The following is a 17,272-nucleotide window of genomic DNA, read 5'->3' as shown; positions in this document are numbered from 1 at the left end:
GTCCAACGGTAAATTGCTTCTCCCGTTTTGGGGGGGGGGGGGGGGGGGGGGAATGCCCAAAATTTTCCAAAACTCCGTCTCAGGGATTGAGACGCGAAAACATCATTTTTCGTTTGTCAAAGCGCGAGCCCTCTCGCTCGTCCCAGATTTTCAAACTTCGAGGAATTCCTTTGCGCACCCTTCGCCGCTGCCTCCCCAAATACTTGAAGAGACTTGCCAGCATCTTCGCTTCCTGCTTCTTATATTATTGCGCAAAAGATTAAAATCTAGGCGGATGTGATGACGTCACTCCGGTAGTGGGAGGGAAAGGAGTTGGGAAAAAGGCTCGAATCGAGCGGAAATTCGGTGAGGAATTAACAATTTTCATTTCGCAATGTCCACTCTCTCGATATTCAGAAGGTTTTTCTCGCCCGCGCTCGCGAGCGAGCGCGATGACGCGAACTCTCGTATGCGAACGAACGAGGCCGCGCGACGGAGAAACGATCGAAATAACTCGCATCCGGGGCCACAGACAGTGCGAGAGACACGTCGAGAGGGGAGGACCGGGGGCCGAAAATTTCGGCTTCGCGTGGTGCATTTTCGGCCAAATCTTTCGATTCATTTTTTCCCACCTTAGAGTACCCCGCGGCCGACGACGATTTTCGAACGAACGACGAAAGATTTCGTCTTCAAACGCCGGAAAACTCGCAATATTTCCTGCTTTCCGTTCCACCCTGACGCAGCACTCTCGCTGATACGAATCCGTGAAAAAAGAGTAGAAAAACACCAGCAGCGGAGAGAAAGAATTTCCCAAAAACTCGAAGCTCGAAAAATCATTGCGATTTTTCTAACAAAAATCAACAATTGTTTTCAACGAAAGTTCGCTTCTTTACAAACGCGACGAGCGGTTCGTTACCATTCCGAATTCGTAATCGTGTCTTGCGATAATAAAAAGAAAGAAAGAAAAAAAAACAACGAAATTTCAAGGATTGTTTTCGTTGAGTTACCGAAAAGTGCCGAGTGCGCGAGAAGCCCCAGTAAAAAGATTCAATCGAATCTTTTAACCCTCCGACTGGAAGGCCGAATATTCGGTCCAAGCGAAAAGCGATGAAACACCCAAAGTAATTGCGTGCAATAATTTTTTTATTTCGTTGTCGTTGTTGCTTTCATTTCATTATCTTTTTTCCCCCAATTTTTTTAAATTTCCGACGCGTATGCGGATCGGGAACGCGGTGAGCGTCGACGACGAGTAGGGATCGCTCTCGGTGAAGCCGGTACTCTTCGGTGGGCTTTATAACAGAGCGTTATAGCCGTGAGCAGCTCTCCGCGGCAGCGGGAGCCGGAGTAAAAGTGTGCCGGATTGTATAATCGAACGTGAATAAGCAAAATGTTGCGCCACGACGATTTGGTAACTCCGAGAGAGCGAGAGAGAGGCAAGAGCGGGGAGGCCCCCTTACCGCGGTGTTCCCATTGCGGACAAACGCACACGGAACCTGACGAGGAAGAAAGAAGGAAAGAAGTTGAGAAAAGAGTGAGGAAAAAAGGCAAAAATTAACGGACGTGTGTTCTACGAGAAGGAACGCCGTGAACGACCACTTTTCGTTGTCGAATCGACTCTTTCCAATTACTATCGTTCATTACTCTCACGATTATTATTTTTTCAGACGGATTTAACGTCATTTATGCTCATTATTCAACGAAACGATCGCTTTTGCCTTCGTTCCGAAATAACTTTCGACGATTATTATTTTTTTTTCTTTTTTAACGTTTTTTTTTTTTTAGTTTTCAACACTCGGACGTTTATCCTCAATTATTCACGAAATTTCATAACGTGCGTAAATTTCTCTCGATCGACGGTGGAAAGAGTTGAAAAAATAAAACTCTGCGAGGCGGAGTTAGCATTTGTACGTTTATTTTATTACGCTCAGAATTTCGGCGTCTTTCGGCACGTTAAGTGACACGCATTTGACGTCAGATTGGGAGAAAAACGGTTTCGTCAGAGCGGCCGGATTGTTATCTAATTTCTGTTGGCGTTTTGTTTTTATAAAATTTCGATTTTCACTCGAATTGTCACGATTCGTGGAAATATTGATGAAAGTTTTTGAGACGCGATTTCCTGCTTCATGAATTTTGACGTCTGATGATTTTTTATTGACTCTTCGAAAATTTAATTCGTCTGATTTCACGAGCGGGCGGATTGATCGCTCGCACTTGGAAGGAGCTCGAACGACTCTCGGTTTTTTTTTGACAATTAATATTTCAAGCGAACGATCGGGAACGAGACTCTCACTTTTTTTCCTTCACGCTCGTGCGGGGCCCCAAACTCGGTATCACGAAACCTTACACGTCGAAACCTCTTACGAGATACATCGAACGTAACGAAAGTGAAATCCACGTTGGATTTCGCAACGTTGACACTGAGGAGAGCGCGCGCGAGAGAAGGAGGCTTTCGGATGGCTCTCGCGACTCGAGCCCGCACGGGGGCGCGCCCCCGGCACATTTTTTTCTTCATTCCTTTTCCTCCGTTCTGCGACTTTGCTCTTTTCTCGCTTTCGGGCGATATTGTCGTCCGGCTCGAAAGTTTTCGCTGACAGCGATGCGGACTTTAAAACGTCACTCACATTCGCTAGATTTTTTCTCCCTCAAAACAGAGAACTCCTCTCGAAAATGCGAGCATTTTTTTAATTGTTAACTTTTCGAAAGACACGTGCAACGAGGAATGAAAATATTTTAAATACGCGTCTCGACGCGGGCCAGAATACGAGCTCTGCGTAATCAAAGTGGACGAGAACTCTCTCTTTTTCCCAGCTTCATTTCCTTTTCTCTCTTTCGTCTCTTTTCCTGCTTTCTCGATCCCTTTCGATCCCCAAACCTCGGTCCCTCTGTTCCCAGTTGAAAGCGAATGTGACTGCCTTTCGAAAGGTGAAATAAAAATGAGAGAGCGAGACCCGAGGCCCCTTCTAATTGAGAATCACGAAAATTTCGATAAACATTTCCCCCGGAGACATTTTAGGGCACAACGCAGCCAAACCCACGTTTATAAGTTTTTTTTATAATCACGAATAATTCTCATTTAGTACTTCGATACACAATAAACAGTGGAAGCCTCCTAATGTTTGGAGGAAAAGCCTTTGACGAATCTCGTAATAAATCTGGAATTCCAATCAAGCTCTTCTTCGCTCAGCAACAATGTAACAGATGATTGCCATCAAAATATTTCGTTGCAGTATTCGTGTGTCGAGTCGAGTGAAAAATTGGCTTCTCAGTGAATTTTAGTGTATTTGAGTACTCGAAGTGTGTTGAAACACGTAAAAGTAGCGATAAATCACATAAATGGGTTAAACCCGTGGTCCGGAATGTCTAGACCGGGTCTAGGTCTAGGTCGACGGGAGCGGAGGCGTGGTCAACTCGTCTCTCGTTTCCTCTCGCTGTGACCAACCACCCAAGAGTGTTGGTCCGTTGGTGGCCTTGCTGACTCCACTTGCCGACCGAGTTTCGTATATTTTGCAAAAATATTAAGCTCCGCGACGATTTCGAGGACTCGCGATTGCTTCTGAAGGATTTTTTAGTCGATTTAGTAGCGGAAAGACTGAGATTTTAAATTGAGTTAAATTTGAGGGTGATTTGCGAATGTAATGCCGAAAATTGATGGAGATAAATCGAGATCTCAAATGAGTTTTTGGTCTTGTCGTCACGAGCGGGTAAAAAACGATCGACGAGGGTTCGATGACACCGGGCTTTGTCGAGGGTCCCAAAAAAGACTGTATTTTTAATATTTATTTTCGTAATTCTATTCTCGACGGTTTTGTTTAGCGCAGCTCGAGAAATACGGCGCGGTCGCTTTGTTGCAATTCACTATTTCAGTCTGATTATTCTCAGAGCGTTTTGGCTGGTGGCATCGAATGCGAGAAGGGCGAAAGTCCGAAAGTTTAAAGCTTTCGATGTGCCGAGCTCGCGGCCGATATAGTTTTCGTTAAAGTATTGAAATTTATGGGAGCTACTCGAGCGCCAAATATATTGGTCGAATAAATAAAACGCTTTATTCTCACTTCCGTTGTGACGGCTCGAAAATTTCCCGCTTTTTTCACCAATATTTACTCTCGCTTGGCGAATTCTCGCGAAAGTTCGCGAACCTCTTTTCACGGCGTCCGATCGAACGAAAAAGAGGGAAAAAGTTGGGCAAATTCATGCATTGAGAAGAGCCTGCGAGCGTCCGCGTTTTCTCTTTCTTTTCGCGTATTTTTCGCGTGCCTCAAAGCGCGGGGACGCGCATTCGCGTATACCGGAAGTCAGCTCGTCGAAACTCCCTCTGTCGGCAGAATTTGCGTTGCGCGGCGATTGGCACGCGCGTGGCGCGCTCACGCACAGCGATCAAGTGAATTTTAAGCTTAGGGAGAAAAGCGCTGAGAAATAATTAACAAAATGCATTCCAACGGCGTCGAAATAACCAGCCGGAAGTAAAAACGTTTTTTGTCGCATTCGCATTAGCTATTTGCCGACAAAGGAAGCGTTCGAGACGGAATCGAAGGCTGCCGCACCAGCAGACGCAGCGAGCGACAGCGAAAGTATTTCCACTTACGCAACGCCAGCCTCGACGTTGTTCTGCGCGCCCAAAATATTCTCATAAAAAGTAACAACAACCTCACATTTTCCGGGCTCGTGTGACGTCCAATGAAAAACGTTTTTTTTCATATTCACGTCAAGAGCGTCGACCTCCGAGCAAAAGAAAAATAACTGACACTCTTTCTTGATGACAGACGAATATTACATACGCGTGGGCTCGTATAATATACTTTCGCTCTGCCAGACGCCTCTTTTCTTGCCTCTCACGTTCCTTTTGTCCTCCCCCCATCTCGTTCGATGTATTTTCCTTTTTTCACGCTCACCAGGAGGACGAGCAATCTTTATTATCTTTCACTCCCTCCGTCTAAATTTTCCTCGCTTCCACGACCTCAGCACTCGTCGGCGTGCGTGACAGATACCACAAAAATTCACGCGTTTCACCTGAATTATCCAAAAATCCCTTCGAATTTTCGAATCTCCAATAATTTCCCCAAACCGATATTCAACGATCGTTTTTTCCAACAACCCTGAAGCTTTCGGTTCAAGGGAAAGTCGCAACGGCCAGTTTTCATCGGGGATTCTCGACTCCCGATTCAGTGGACGAGTCGTCCGATAGATTTCTCCCCTCGAAGTGTCTTTATCTCGCGCCGTGTCGCTGGCTCTCGAGCCAGAGATAGCATTTGTAAAAAAATGTTGAGTTTGCACGCATAATCTTAAGGGGACGAGTATTTCGAGCTGTTTTTCTTCCGCCAATAAAATACGGAGTCTCTCCGCGGTACTCGAGAGGCTCGCATATTTCTCAGTTCTTTTCCTTTCAGGCATTCGCAAACGAGGAAACAACTGAAAATATAATGGAACAAAGACTCGCCGAAGTTTCTTCGCATTCGAACTTTTGGTGAAGATAATTGCGCACACGTCGATATTCATGGGCGGTTATGCACACGAATATATAATTGTAACAGCTCAAAGTTTCGTTCGCCTCTCTCGGCTTATATATCGGGATGCACTGCACGAAGTGTGCCCGTTGTGCAGTATAGAAAACACACGCTCGTATATAGAAACGGCTGCTGCTGCTGCTTCGCCGCGGCGACGCTGGCGCGTCCTTCCTGGGTCTCTGCCCCTGCGAAGAGTCGAGAACCGCGCGCGCGCGCGCGAGAGAGACAGAGAGAGGGGAAGAGCTATCCTGGTTGCTTTGAAATACGTACGTGGAGCGGGGAGTGCGAAAAGGGCGTAAGGAACGGGCCGAGGTGCGTGGCTCGTGTCCTTTCGACCTCTGGCTATCCAGACAAATGTGTATACACAGGAATATTGTATATTTTTGCAGTTCACATATTATCGGCGCGGCTCCTTTTTTCCTCTCTTTCTCTGACTCGCGAATACGCACGTACGAGGGAGCCACGGACACGCGTTATTTTCGTTTACCTTTTCTATGCGGCTGTGAGGTTTGTACTTGTATCAAAGTATACATTCGAGGCTCGTGTGGCTTCCCGGCGACTTTCGAGTCCCCGGCAAAAATGCATAGGCGCTGTTCTTCCTCTCGCTCTCTCGCGCGCTCGCGAGCTCTCTTTTTTCTCTCTTTCGCACGAGGAAAGGCGGTTCTCAACCGCTGCCGTTGGGCTCGACACCAGATGGACATCCGGGAGTTTCGCTGCTTTTTTTCCCCGCCGGCATTGAGATGGTTGCGAAAAACAATCGTGCGAAAAACTGCCTCGACTTTTCTTCTTTCCGATGCCCCCTCGCCGTTTTTTTTTCCTTTTTCTTGAAAATTTATCCGGATCCCCGCTTTCCAACCGGCTGCTGCACGCTTTTATTGCGACGATTTCGAGGCTCGAGATAAACGCGAGCGAACGACCGAATTTCATTTGCAGGCTCGAAACGCGTTCTTTCGATACGCATCATCATTTTGCCCGATTCGACATTTATTTCAATAACAATACGAACGAGTCAATTACATCGAGTTTAAATTACTGCGAACGCGCCCGGGTCGTGTGCGCGCGACGAGATTCGGATCGAAATGCACCAACGCCAAGAGCCAAACGAGCCTGGTCGCATCATAAAACGTTCTACTTCGTTAAGATTCTTTAAAAAAAAAAAGAAATAAAAAAAAAGTATTTTTTGTTCGACGCGCCAAGTTCCCGAGGAATGTGTAAAAACACTTTTTTTCGCGTCGTTTTCTCGTACTTCGCGTTCACCCACGTCAGACGCGTGTGTTTTTTTTTCTAATATAATGGTCAGTGGGAATTCCGGTGGTTTCTCACTTTCCTTATTCTCATTTATTTGCAACATCGAGGCAACTCCGTTCCTCCACAAGGAGCGTTGTCTTTTATTTACTTGTTTTTTTTCTTCTTCCCCCCCCCCATCACATATTTATACGTGCTCTAGCCGAATGCGTTTTCTCGTCGGTCGCACACGCGTATGTTCGCGCGTGTGCACCGCGACGATGAGAAAGAGTGTGTAACGCGGCGAATATGCACACTGGGAGGAGAGAAGGAGAGAAGAATAAGAGGAAGAAAAAAAAAAGGAGGATCGCGAACGAGCAAAGGCGGTTTTAGCGAGGTATATAGACGGTGACCTTGTCGTCGGCAATTCACCCCGTCTGCCTCCCTCCCCCTCGCACCCCGACGTGCAACTGAACGCGCTTCCCACCCCCCCGCTTCCTCCTGCTGCCTCCCGGCCGAGCATCTTTCCCGCTTCCTTTCGCGCTAGTGTTGTACTTTTTCTCTCCTCCAATTCTCAGCCTCGCCACCGCGACTACAGCGCCACCCTTTCTGCTCGAGCTTTCTGTCCTGCTGCGCCTTCCTACCCCCACCATCTTCCTCCTTCTGCACCACTAATACACTCTGTCTTTGTATTATACGTTTCTCCGTAATCCTACAGAGACGTACACAAACGTCTCTTTCTATTTATTTGCTTCCTCGTTGAACGCCGTCGTTTCCTCCTCCTCCGATGTTCGCGAGATCTCTCGCGAAGCTGATCTCCCCCCCCCGAGTCTTTCTTCTTTGTCCCTCGAAGGAAACATCGAAATCCCTTCCGCGAGAGACGAACTTGCGTTTAATCTCTCACACGAACACGTATTTATTTGAGCTCTTTCTAAATTGTTCTCTCGTCCTTTTTTACGTTCCTCTTTCTCTTCCTTCCTTGCTTTTAATGCTGTATTTTTGTAGGTTTTCTCTCTTTTGTTTTCCCCTTTTTATATTTATTTTTATTAGTTTGTTTTGTTTTATTTAGTCTGCTGCGTGCTCTTGGGCCTCGAATTCCTGAAAGATCGCCATTACGGCAACACGTCCGACAAACATGGCCGACCCGAGGCACCGTTTTTAGCTTACATTGATTTTTCGTTATTTTCCCTCGCCCCTTTCTTTCAATTTCTCTCAATTTCTCAATCTCTCGTATTTCGGGCGATTTATCTCATTTGAAACTATCGAATTGTGGGACTGCATCGAAATTGCCGGTCCGACCGTTACTCTTGTCCCTCGATCCGTCATTGCATATTACACGCGCGCAGTAACAAAATTAAAAATAAGATTGGTCCCCCGTGCACGCTTCGTTTTCAGAGTGAATCACTTCCGGTCTTGTGGTTGGAAAGCAAACTGCGATCTGACTGGTTAAACGACGATTATTCACTCGTCCTTATCGCCTCGTGTGCTGGTGTTGCACGGCTGACATCGACGTCCCGCAATTTGCAATTAAAACGCCTCGTTGGCAAAAATTCAAAAAAGTTACAGCAACATAAGGAATTTTGTCTAATTTTATTTATCGGATTTCTAGGCTTTTACGGGTCCGCTAAAAAGACGGGAAATGATGTTACGCGCGGTGGGTCGTAGAGAAAAGACCGGTCGGGTTAGAACTGATAAATCTGCAGTTACGATTTCGGCCATTTATATCGTACGATGGTGTCTATTACGAGCTCAACTGAGTCAGGGGTCGATCAACTATTTTCGTATTCTTTGGTGCGAGTGCGCGGGGCGACGCTGACGCTCGGCGAGCGTACTTAAAATATGTACGCCCATACGCGTAAAAGCACGCACAGGCGTCCTCTAACCTAGACACCCTTTCTTTGGCTACTTGCACGCTCGAGTGACCCTCGGGCGAACTCTCCAACTCGTCGTCGCACAGCGCTCATCATCCGTGCGGTTAGTCCGGCCTGATGAAAATAAGAGAGCAAAAAATGTTGCGAAAAAAACGTCCTCTTGGCCTCTGCGCGACCCCTGCTTGGCCCCGGGGTCGACTCGACGATAATCGTACGCGACACTAATCCCCGCCCCTCCTTCGTCGCCCTGCTCTTCTTTCCCTCTCTCTCACTTCATCTCTTGCTCCCTCTCGCATCGCCCAGAAAATTGACAATTCTTCAAATGATTCATTTCCGGTTGTGCTCCATTCTCGCTTTCTATACATTTATATACATGCGCGCCTGTCTCTGTATTTCTACACGTATGCACAATTCGCGAAGCGTGCACAAGACCGGTCTCTCGCGTACGTACGAGATCGAGCATCGAGCGTATTTTCTGAACTTGGCTTCTCTTCGTACACTCGCATCCTTCCTCTTCTCTCTCTCTCTCTCTCCGTGCCTGTCGCCCTCTCGCCGAGCTTCCCGCGATCTCGTTTCTCTCGTTCTAACTTGGAGCAGTGGACAATGTGGGGCAGAAGGGTTCGCCAAGCAAATTTACACATACGTTCGCACTCGCGCACACACCTTTTCTCGACTAACGAATGTGCACGTGAATATTTATACGTGCTACTACAACTGGGCGTGTGTGAGCGTAAGAGTTCGAATCTGCCGAAGCACTCTTTTTCTCTCTCTTTCTCTTTCCACACGCTGCAGATATACAAGAGTGTCGAGAGAACTGAGCGCGGAGAAGAGAAGAAGGAACAGGAGAGAAAGACTCGTCTAAATATATAATGCAGGGAGCAGGCCACTCGGTACTCGAGATCTCCATTTCTCTCTTTTGCCCTTTGTGTATGTCTCTCTGTGTATTCATGCAACGTTGGTACTCACTTTATGGCGCAGAGGGAGCCCGTATCCGCGTTTTTGCCTCGACGCGTCACGTGACACTCCGCCAACTCCGATGTTACTTTGTACGCTCGAGTACAGGACGTTTCAGAACAATGACCAACGAATCGTTAGGACTAAACACTTTCTCCACTCACGAAAAATTTACTTGATTGTTTATTAACTGCAAGAACATGAGCATTCAAACCCGCTTACGAACTTTCTCATTCCAACGGAATCTTTGCGACTCACAAAATTCAACGAATTTTCGGGCTTAGTTCGATAAGTTGCCGCCAGGCGCGCCCCGTATTCGGGAACTACCAATCGCATTCGTCGTTATATTCCACGCGTACGCTTGAGAGTCTCGTGTCGTAAACAGAAGCTCGACGCTCGACGTTTGAGGGACAAAGAGGGTTTGTGAACCGGCCTCTAAATGGATCCGTGTATCCATACAGATATTTACATGTTTACACATGTGTTCATATCTGGTGTGTGCTAAAAGGAAAGGATTACGTACGATTCGAAAGTGCAAGTGAATATACTTGGTCGGGGAGAGATATCAGTGCGATGCTATAATACGTACAATGTGACTGTGCAGTGCGAACATACGCGGACGAAGCGCGTGTGTAACGTTGTGTTACCTCGTAGAAGGGAACGGATGGACGGGCGGGGCGACACGAAAGCGAGCGAGGAGAAATAGATAAAGAGAAAGAGGGAGAGAGATGGAGAGAAAGTGAGAGAGGGAAAAGCGAGCGAAAGAGAGAAAGAGCAAACAGACACAACAAGCCTCGTGCTCTCCTGCACCAGTATGCAGGCCTAGACCTAGACCCACTCAGCTAGCCTAGACCTAGAGCAGCAGCACTCTTGTTCAGTATACAACGCAGAGAGAGCAACGGAGCTGAAGCTCGTGGCGCGCGGGAGTTCGACTCTCGTCCAAATGCTGGTGGGGATAACACGCCCAGACGAGTGCTCAAATAGGGGAGGGATAAACTACATTACTCTCCCAGACTCTTTCTCTTCCTCTTTTCTTCTCTTTCTTACCCTCTCTTGTCCCTTTATACTCGCTCTCTCAATGTCTATACTCTCTCAGCCTCGTGTAACTCCGCGCGATCCATACGCGTAAATAATCGTCTTTTTTTTTCGGAATATTCGAAACTGTCAAAATTTCAATACTTCATTTTTCTCGACAACAAATTGATCGCTTGGCTTATCGATTCCTTATCAGCGTATCTGGAAACGTTATCGGGAACGTTAGAACCATCTATTTTGTAACCGATACTCATGAAATTATTGCCAATTAAATAAATATTTGAACCAGACTATTTTTGATAAGAGTTTCTGCGTCTCTCAATCGTAAATACATATTATGGAAAGCACCAAAGTCTCGGAGCTCGTCGACAACAAGTGAAAACGGGCTTACGAATATTAGCGGGAAAGAGGTTTTTTCGAGAATTTTCGTTCCACGTAACACGAACATAAAACTGAAAGTGAATAAGCCACCGTTTACAATCTACTTGACACCATAAAAAAAAACCGAAAGAAACAGTGTCACGATTTATTGCTCATTTCTTAACGATCGAAAGCACGAAGTATCCATTTAGGATTAATTGTTTTGTGCTGGAATTGATTCGGGCAAAGTACACACGTTTCACAGAGTGCAATATAATGCCAGGCAGTGAAGGAATGCAACAAGAAAAGCGAAGGAGAGCCTTGATCACTGACCTCGCTCACGTCTTTACTCTTTTATCTCTTTCTCTCTCTCCCCCTCCCCCACTCCTTTCTTTCTCTCTTTCTGTATATATTGCTACGGTGAACCACGGGAAAGAGCTCACACGAACGGAAAAGACGTCACGCCCACTCCCCTTCGGAGTCTCTCTTCGAACGTCGCGGACATTTTCGTCTCTTCCTTCACCTTTTCCTCCATTCCGTTCGTACGCAACATACAAATTTCGAAGTTTTCTCAAACCCCGACGACGCGAAAATCTCAATTACGCGAGTATGATCGCAGGTACACTTACAAGTCTATATAAATCCGTATACTCATCGATAGCCACATTTTTTTGTGAATACGTGCCCGCATTATCGTACGAAGCGTCCGCGTCGCGGCTCACTTCCGGATCCCACGAAAACACGCTCAATACGAATGAGCATTCGACTATAATGACGAACACTTGGGCGTTACGCTCTCAGTAGACAAAACACTCGTCCTGTCAGACACGAATAATTTTCTACTTCGTTCGAACTCCGGGGTTAGCTCACATAAATTTATATTTTTCCCTCCTTCACTTAATTAAAGAACAAACAAACTATTCGGGAGGCACAAACGTGAAATAAATGTTGTATAAAGTGAGGTTAGGATCTCTCGTTTCATGCTTTCCCGGCTGTTGTCTCGTGCATTCGCCTAGTTCGTTGCCACCGAAAAGATGATACACCTTCCCCCCCCCCCCCCCCCCCCCCCCCCCCCCACCCCCCTCGTGGGTTTGTTAGCAGCGAGGAAGAACGAGGAGGTCGAATAAAAAGGGGATTCTTGACTGGAGGTTTCCGAGTGTCCGTTTCGGGGTTAAAGATAGCGAGAGCTCCAGGCAGTAGGGTAACATAAGAGGAAGATTCTTCATGCAACGATGATACGGACACGCTCTCGTATGTATGGTTACGTGCGAGGAGGAGGAGAGAAGTCTCGAGGAACGAAAGTGAGAACGTTGGACGAGAATGAAAAGAGACTCGTCGTTTCTAGAGCCGGAATAAACGAGAGAACGAGATAGAGAATAACGAGGAAGGAGAGACGCGCTCGTGTGCGGAGAGGGCGCTGGGGGATCAAGCGGGAGAGAGCTCCGCCGGGGGAACACGCGACTGAGGAAGAGAAGGAGGAAAGAGGATTGACGAGGTGCACGACTCTGTCGGAGGACGAAGGGTCGAAGAGTCCAAGCTGCGAAAGCGGGATAGCGAGAAAATAAGCCAGCCCTCGGTACAACAGAGAAAGAGAACGAGAAAAAGAGACAGAAACGATTATCGCGGAGCGCGAAAGAGCGAGAAGATAAACACTCTCTGAGAACGTCCGACGTTCCGAGTTTTAGTCGCGCGCGTTCTCCGACCCGTATGGGCTCTTCAACTCGAATTTTATTCCACTATTTACTCGCTCTTTGTTTATTATTTTCTTGTACGAAATGTCGAGCGGGGTTCTAAGAATTTTTTCGTTACTCACCGCTTCCTAGGAAACTGACAGAACTCGCAAGAATAATGGCGAACTGTCAATGTCAGTTTTTCTTTTACATTTTTCTGCCTTGTCTCAACTCTATATTTTTTTTCGATTACTTTTCGACCGAAAAGACAACTATGGACTTTCAATTACTTATTGAAATTTTACCCAAGATTGAGGTTTCGTTTAAAAAATTTGATCGATTTGCACGTAGTCGAGTTGTGGCAAGTTCGATCGAAGCAATATTTGAACCGGATTCGCGCGCGGTTGTTCTCGAATATAAATAATTCGCAAAATTTCTTCCAACGCGAATGAAAGATGAAGACATGGAATTTCGAATCCGGTGGAATAATAATTGGTAAATGGAACGACGCTGGAGTTCGCAACGTTCGAGCCCAACGAAATGATCTGAAAAAACTCAAATAATTCCAGCCATTTTCCAATTTCGTCCCCTGGCGAATTCGCAAATTTAAGTTTTTCAATCTGAACCTTTGTGAAATAAAAAATTGGCGAACTACAAACTTTTTTTTCTTTCATTCCACTCGACTCTAACGTTGCAAACTTCAGCGTCGTTAAGGAGGTTGAAGCGTATCTTATGTTGAAACTATTTTCCAACTTTGCACATGAAAATTTTTTAAACAGAAAGCTTAAGACAGTATTAAACTTCTGGCGGGATGTGTGGATGATTCACCGTCGTGAAATTGAGATATTTATTGTTGAAGTTTGCAATTTTTTGAAAGCTTCCACAAGAGACCATGTTTAACCTTGTCATTATCGACAACGAATATCTCGATTACCAGGCGGTGAAACCTCTTCAAATTTTTCACGCACACAATTAAGCGCTATTGAAGAAGATTCACGTAAATTTTCAATTCATTATTTTGGAATAATAAAATCTAATGTATTCATCGTATGATGTCCTACATATATCGCTTCGATTTCCTTAAATGGAAGGGACGAAACAAGAGAAAAAATTCGTTGGAGAATTTTTCGAAATATTTGAAGGTTGAGATTAAAAAAGAAGTCAAGTGAAATCTGACAAATATTTACTTGGAACTTGGACGATGTCGACGTAAAACGGCCCATATAAATCACCATAATTCGTGTGTATATATTTATATAAGTGTATGTGAGCGAATCGAAGTATGGGTTTGTCTGTGGGACGGTGCATCGGACTAGCCAGTTGCGAATGGCGCGGCTGCGGCGCGCATCGAGCTTTGGACGAGAAGCGCAGTGGGGAGAGGGAGGAGAAGGATAGAGCAGTTAAGTTAGTCTGTCGGTCAGTGACTGCCTGACTTTCCCGGCGCAGCTGAAGGTCAACTCTCCCCTTCTACCGAGCCCCTTCTCCTTCTCCTCTCCTTCGTCTTCAGCTTCTTCTTTTCCTCTTCTTCCTCGTTCTTCTCGTCCGTTATTTCTCTCTCCCTCTTTCCTCGTTCTGCCCTGCTCTCTGTGTGCTCCGCGATTCGAGATCGCTTTGCAGGCTCCTTATCTCTCTTATACTCTCGATCTCAATGTCGGATTCACCGTGTGCGCTTTTTCTCTGCATCTGTGCGGAGTGGATCATTTTTTCATCACTCGTATTAAAAAAAAAAAAAAAAACTATAAATCTCAGAGACGCGAGACGTACCTCGTAAGCAAACGATTTCACGAAAAAAAATCGCTGAACTCGCCTCTGTCTGTCGATAAATTCGTAAGCAACAAAAACGGTCCCTGACAAAGTAGGAGACTGTCGGGACAGTGTCGAGTATGCCGAGAGAGGAAAAGAGAAATAAAAAACAAATTTGTAGACCAGAGATAACAACGCGCATTAGCGCATCAAAACGCGCTAACGACGTGGAAATAAAAGGAAAAGAAAACGGAGGCTTTCACAAGGGATAGAGATAAATAAGATAATTGAGGGGATTCGAAGCTCGAGAGAATTTAAATCGAGCGTCGGAGGGAGCTTACGACTTCCCGAGCAATTATCTCTGGCGCATATCTGCAAATATATATTTATGTGCAAATATACGCAGACGTGTAGGGCTATAGATACATACATGCGCATTGAAGAATGTAGTCTTGTTATCTCTATCCTTTCTCGATTTCCGTTTCGCTCCATCTGTGCGCCCCACGATCGTATAACAGGGCCTCGTCTATGCCTTACTTTCGAAGCGTAATATGCTGCTCGCAGTTCCTTTTTATTATTGTTAGTTTTTTTTAACCTCGTTTGCTCCCCTGGTCGATTGGCACGCCACCAGGGGCGCAACAGGAACGGAACGAGGCACATAACCTCCCCTTTCTTCTCGTTTACGGTGGCGCGCGAACCTCGACGATCACCGAGTGTCCCTGGAACCCCCACTCTGCCACCGCCCCTCTCCGTTCTTCCTCAATTTCCCCCTCTCTTTACGCTATACTTGTACTTCCGACCACGAGAGGCTAGCGCTAAATTCTCACAAAATAATAAACGAAAGAGCGAGAGAGCGCGGGAGGTACAAGTTTCTTGCCTCCTCGGAGCTTTTTGCTTCCTCTCTATTTTTAACACAAATCTTCGTCGGCGTTGCGGATTCAGCGCAATAGCTATCGCAAAGTGTGCGAATACAATCCCCCCCCCCCCCCCCTCCCTCCCGCACTCTATCTCGGCAGTGTCGTTGTGCGAATTCTCGCCTAAACTTCCTGTCTCTTGAACGAATATACTGCGCGATTATAATCACGGACACTTGGAATCAATTCCAATCGAGAAGTGCGCCACTGTTGTAAACGTCTGTGCAATTACTTACGACTTGAAACGTCCACTGCTCCGCATGCTCGAGCTTCGTATTCACGTTGAAGATAAATTTCCATCCTTTCGATGTAGAACGCTTTTTGATCCTTCTGAAATAACTTATTCTACAATACCGTAGTTCGGAAATTCTCCGCTAGGCGAGCAGCACCCTCGATGTCTCTCGCGGAAGCCTCCGGACACGATAGAACAATCGAAGACGTTTAGTTGGTCGGTTGGTAATCGTGCCTCAAAAACGCTTGATGCGACAATATTCGAAAATCTAGCGAAAGTTTATTATTTCATGAGTGGACGAGACATTGTTTGGCAAATTGATCGAGAAAATCCATTTTTTTTAATAACAAATAACTTTGCTCTGGAAACGAAGCGTTTTGTTGGTAAAAGACGTTCGAAAAATTGGTATCGCGTTGTTCCTCCAGAGATTTACAAACACGAATACATGCTGAGAAATGAATTTATTTATACACATTATTGATGACGACACAAGCATATCCGGAGATGGTGAAAGTGGGAAGGAGCAAGTCGTTCAATGGCAGCTGTCTCGCTCCCTCGGTGTCTCACGCCACTCTACCACACGTTCCGTGGTATAGGTCAGTGAAGCTCTCTCACAAACTTTTTTCCTCGGTTCTCCCCTCCTCCGCGTAGCCGAATGACGCGAACAAGTATACAGCGGCAAGAGGGCTTGTACACCGAGCATCGCGCTTACTAGGAAGACGGGGGGGCATATCAGAAACGGCATTACGAACTAGCCACTAGGCGCTCCTAGACAAACTGTGACGCGTGGAGTTAATGGGAGGGGGAAAGCTCTACGATTGACTCATCTAGCTCGTAAGCCGGCAGTCGTGTACGGCTTGTTCACTCGTCCGCGGGCTAACGTCCTCTCCCGGTCTTTCTATACACACGAACGCGAATCTAAACACGCTGTTATTTCTCACTCCCTAATGGCGAAACTCTTGACGCGATTACGATACTTCCGTTTGTTATTTTTTTCACGCTTTGCTGTCTCACTCGTCGAAATGCTACGCGGGAGCCTTTGCTAACTTCGAGTAGGCCTCTTTGGGGGATTCTCTAACCGGGAGACACACCCCACCGAATAAGAGAGAGAAAAGTAACACCAGTTTACGTTGCGAATGCGCGAAGAGAGGTTATTATTAGCCTCAACGCCGTGCCGAAACGCAGCGCCTTGCAAATTCGACGGAAATTCCATCTAAGCGTCCCCTCGCAAGAGTGAGCTCGATACGCCGCCTGAATATCCGCGCTTCTCTACTTCTCCCTTTCTCGCTCTCTTCAACGGCTCTGTATTCCTGATTACTTAAATTTTCGTCGATATTTCCTCGTTTTTGGCAGCACCGATCATCGCAGACGGAGGTTATACTACGCGAATCCGGATTGGCTCGGCTGCCAATGGTGAGCCAATCGCGTCACACGCTTCAGCGAAACGTTAAAAAACTACGTTTTTTACCGCCATCTTGAAAATACTCGCGGAAGCGAATTCTTCGAAGATAAGCGTCTTACAACGGGCAGTTTGAAACGCACATTAAAAATCATATTTTCTTCTATTTATTGCTCCTCTTAAATCTATACGTCCGCGAAACTATTTGAAAGTAGGGTTATAAAAATAGACCGAGTGATCCTACTGCAGTTATTCTTCGCGAGAATGACTCGCTCGTTGAAAACCGAGACTGTTTTACCTTTGTATACATATATCCATCGAAGAGCTCTCTGCACTCGCGCTATTATGCACTAGAAGCTGCTGATGGCGTCACCGTGCAACCTTGGCTCGGGT

The 17,272-nt window shown here is 46.2% G+C and overlaps 2 protein-coding genes across 7 annotated transcripts in view; one reads left to right on the top strand and one right to left on the bottom strand.

Moving 5' to 3' along the window:
* Positions 1 to 9,771, bottom strand: part of Lsm11 (U6 snRNA-associated Sm-like protein LSm11) — a 118,699-nt gene extending 108,928 nt beyond the window's left edge. For both annotated transcript variants that reach the window (XM_043418724.1, XM_043418726.1), the window contains exon 1: positions 9,539 to 9,771. The gene's annotated coding sequence lies outside the window, so the exon portion shown is untranslated. The remainder of the gene's footprint in view (positions 1 to 9,538) is intronic.
* Positions 1 to 17,272, top strand: part of Eip74EF (Ecdysone-induced protein E74) — a 180,610-nt gene that overhangs the window by 156,073 nt on the left and 7,265 nt on the right. The window lies entirely within an intron of this gene.

The sequence above is a fragment of the Venturia canescens genome, chromosome 5 (genome assembly GCF_019457755.1).
Source record: "Venturia canescens isolate UGA chromosome 5, ASM1945775v1, whole genome shotgun sequence".
Lineage (NCBI taxonomy): Eukaryota > Metazoa > Arthropoda > Insecta > Hymenoptera > Ichneumonidae > Venturia > Venturia canescens.
Note: the sequence above shows the minus strand (reverse complement) of the source record. Positions and strands in the feature narration are given on the sequence as shown.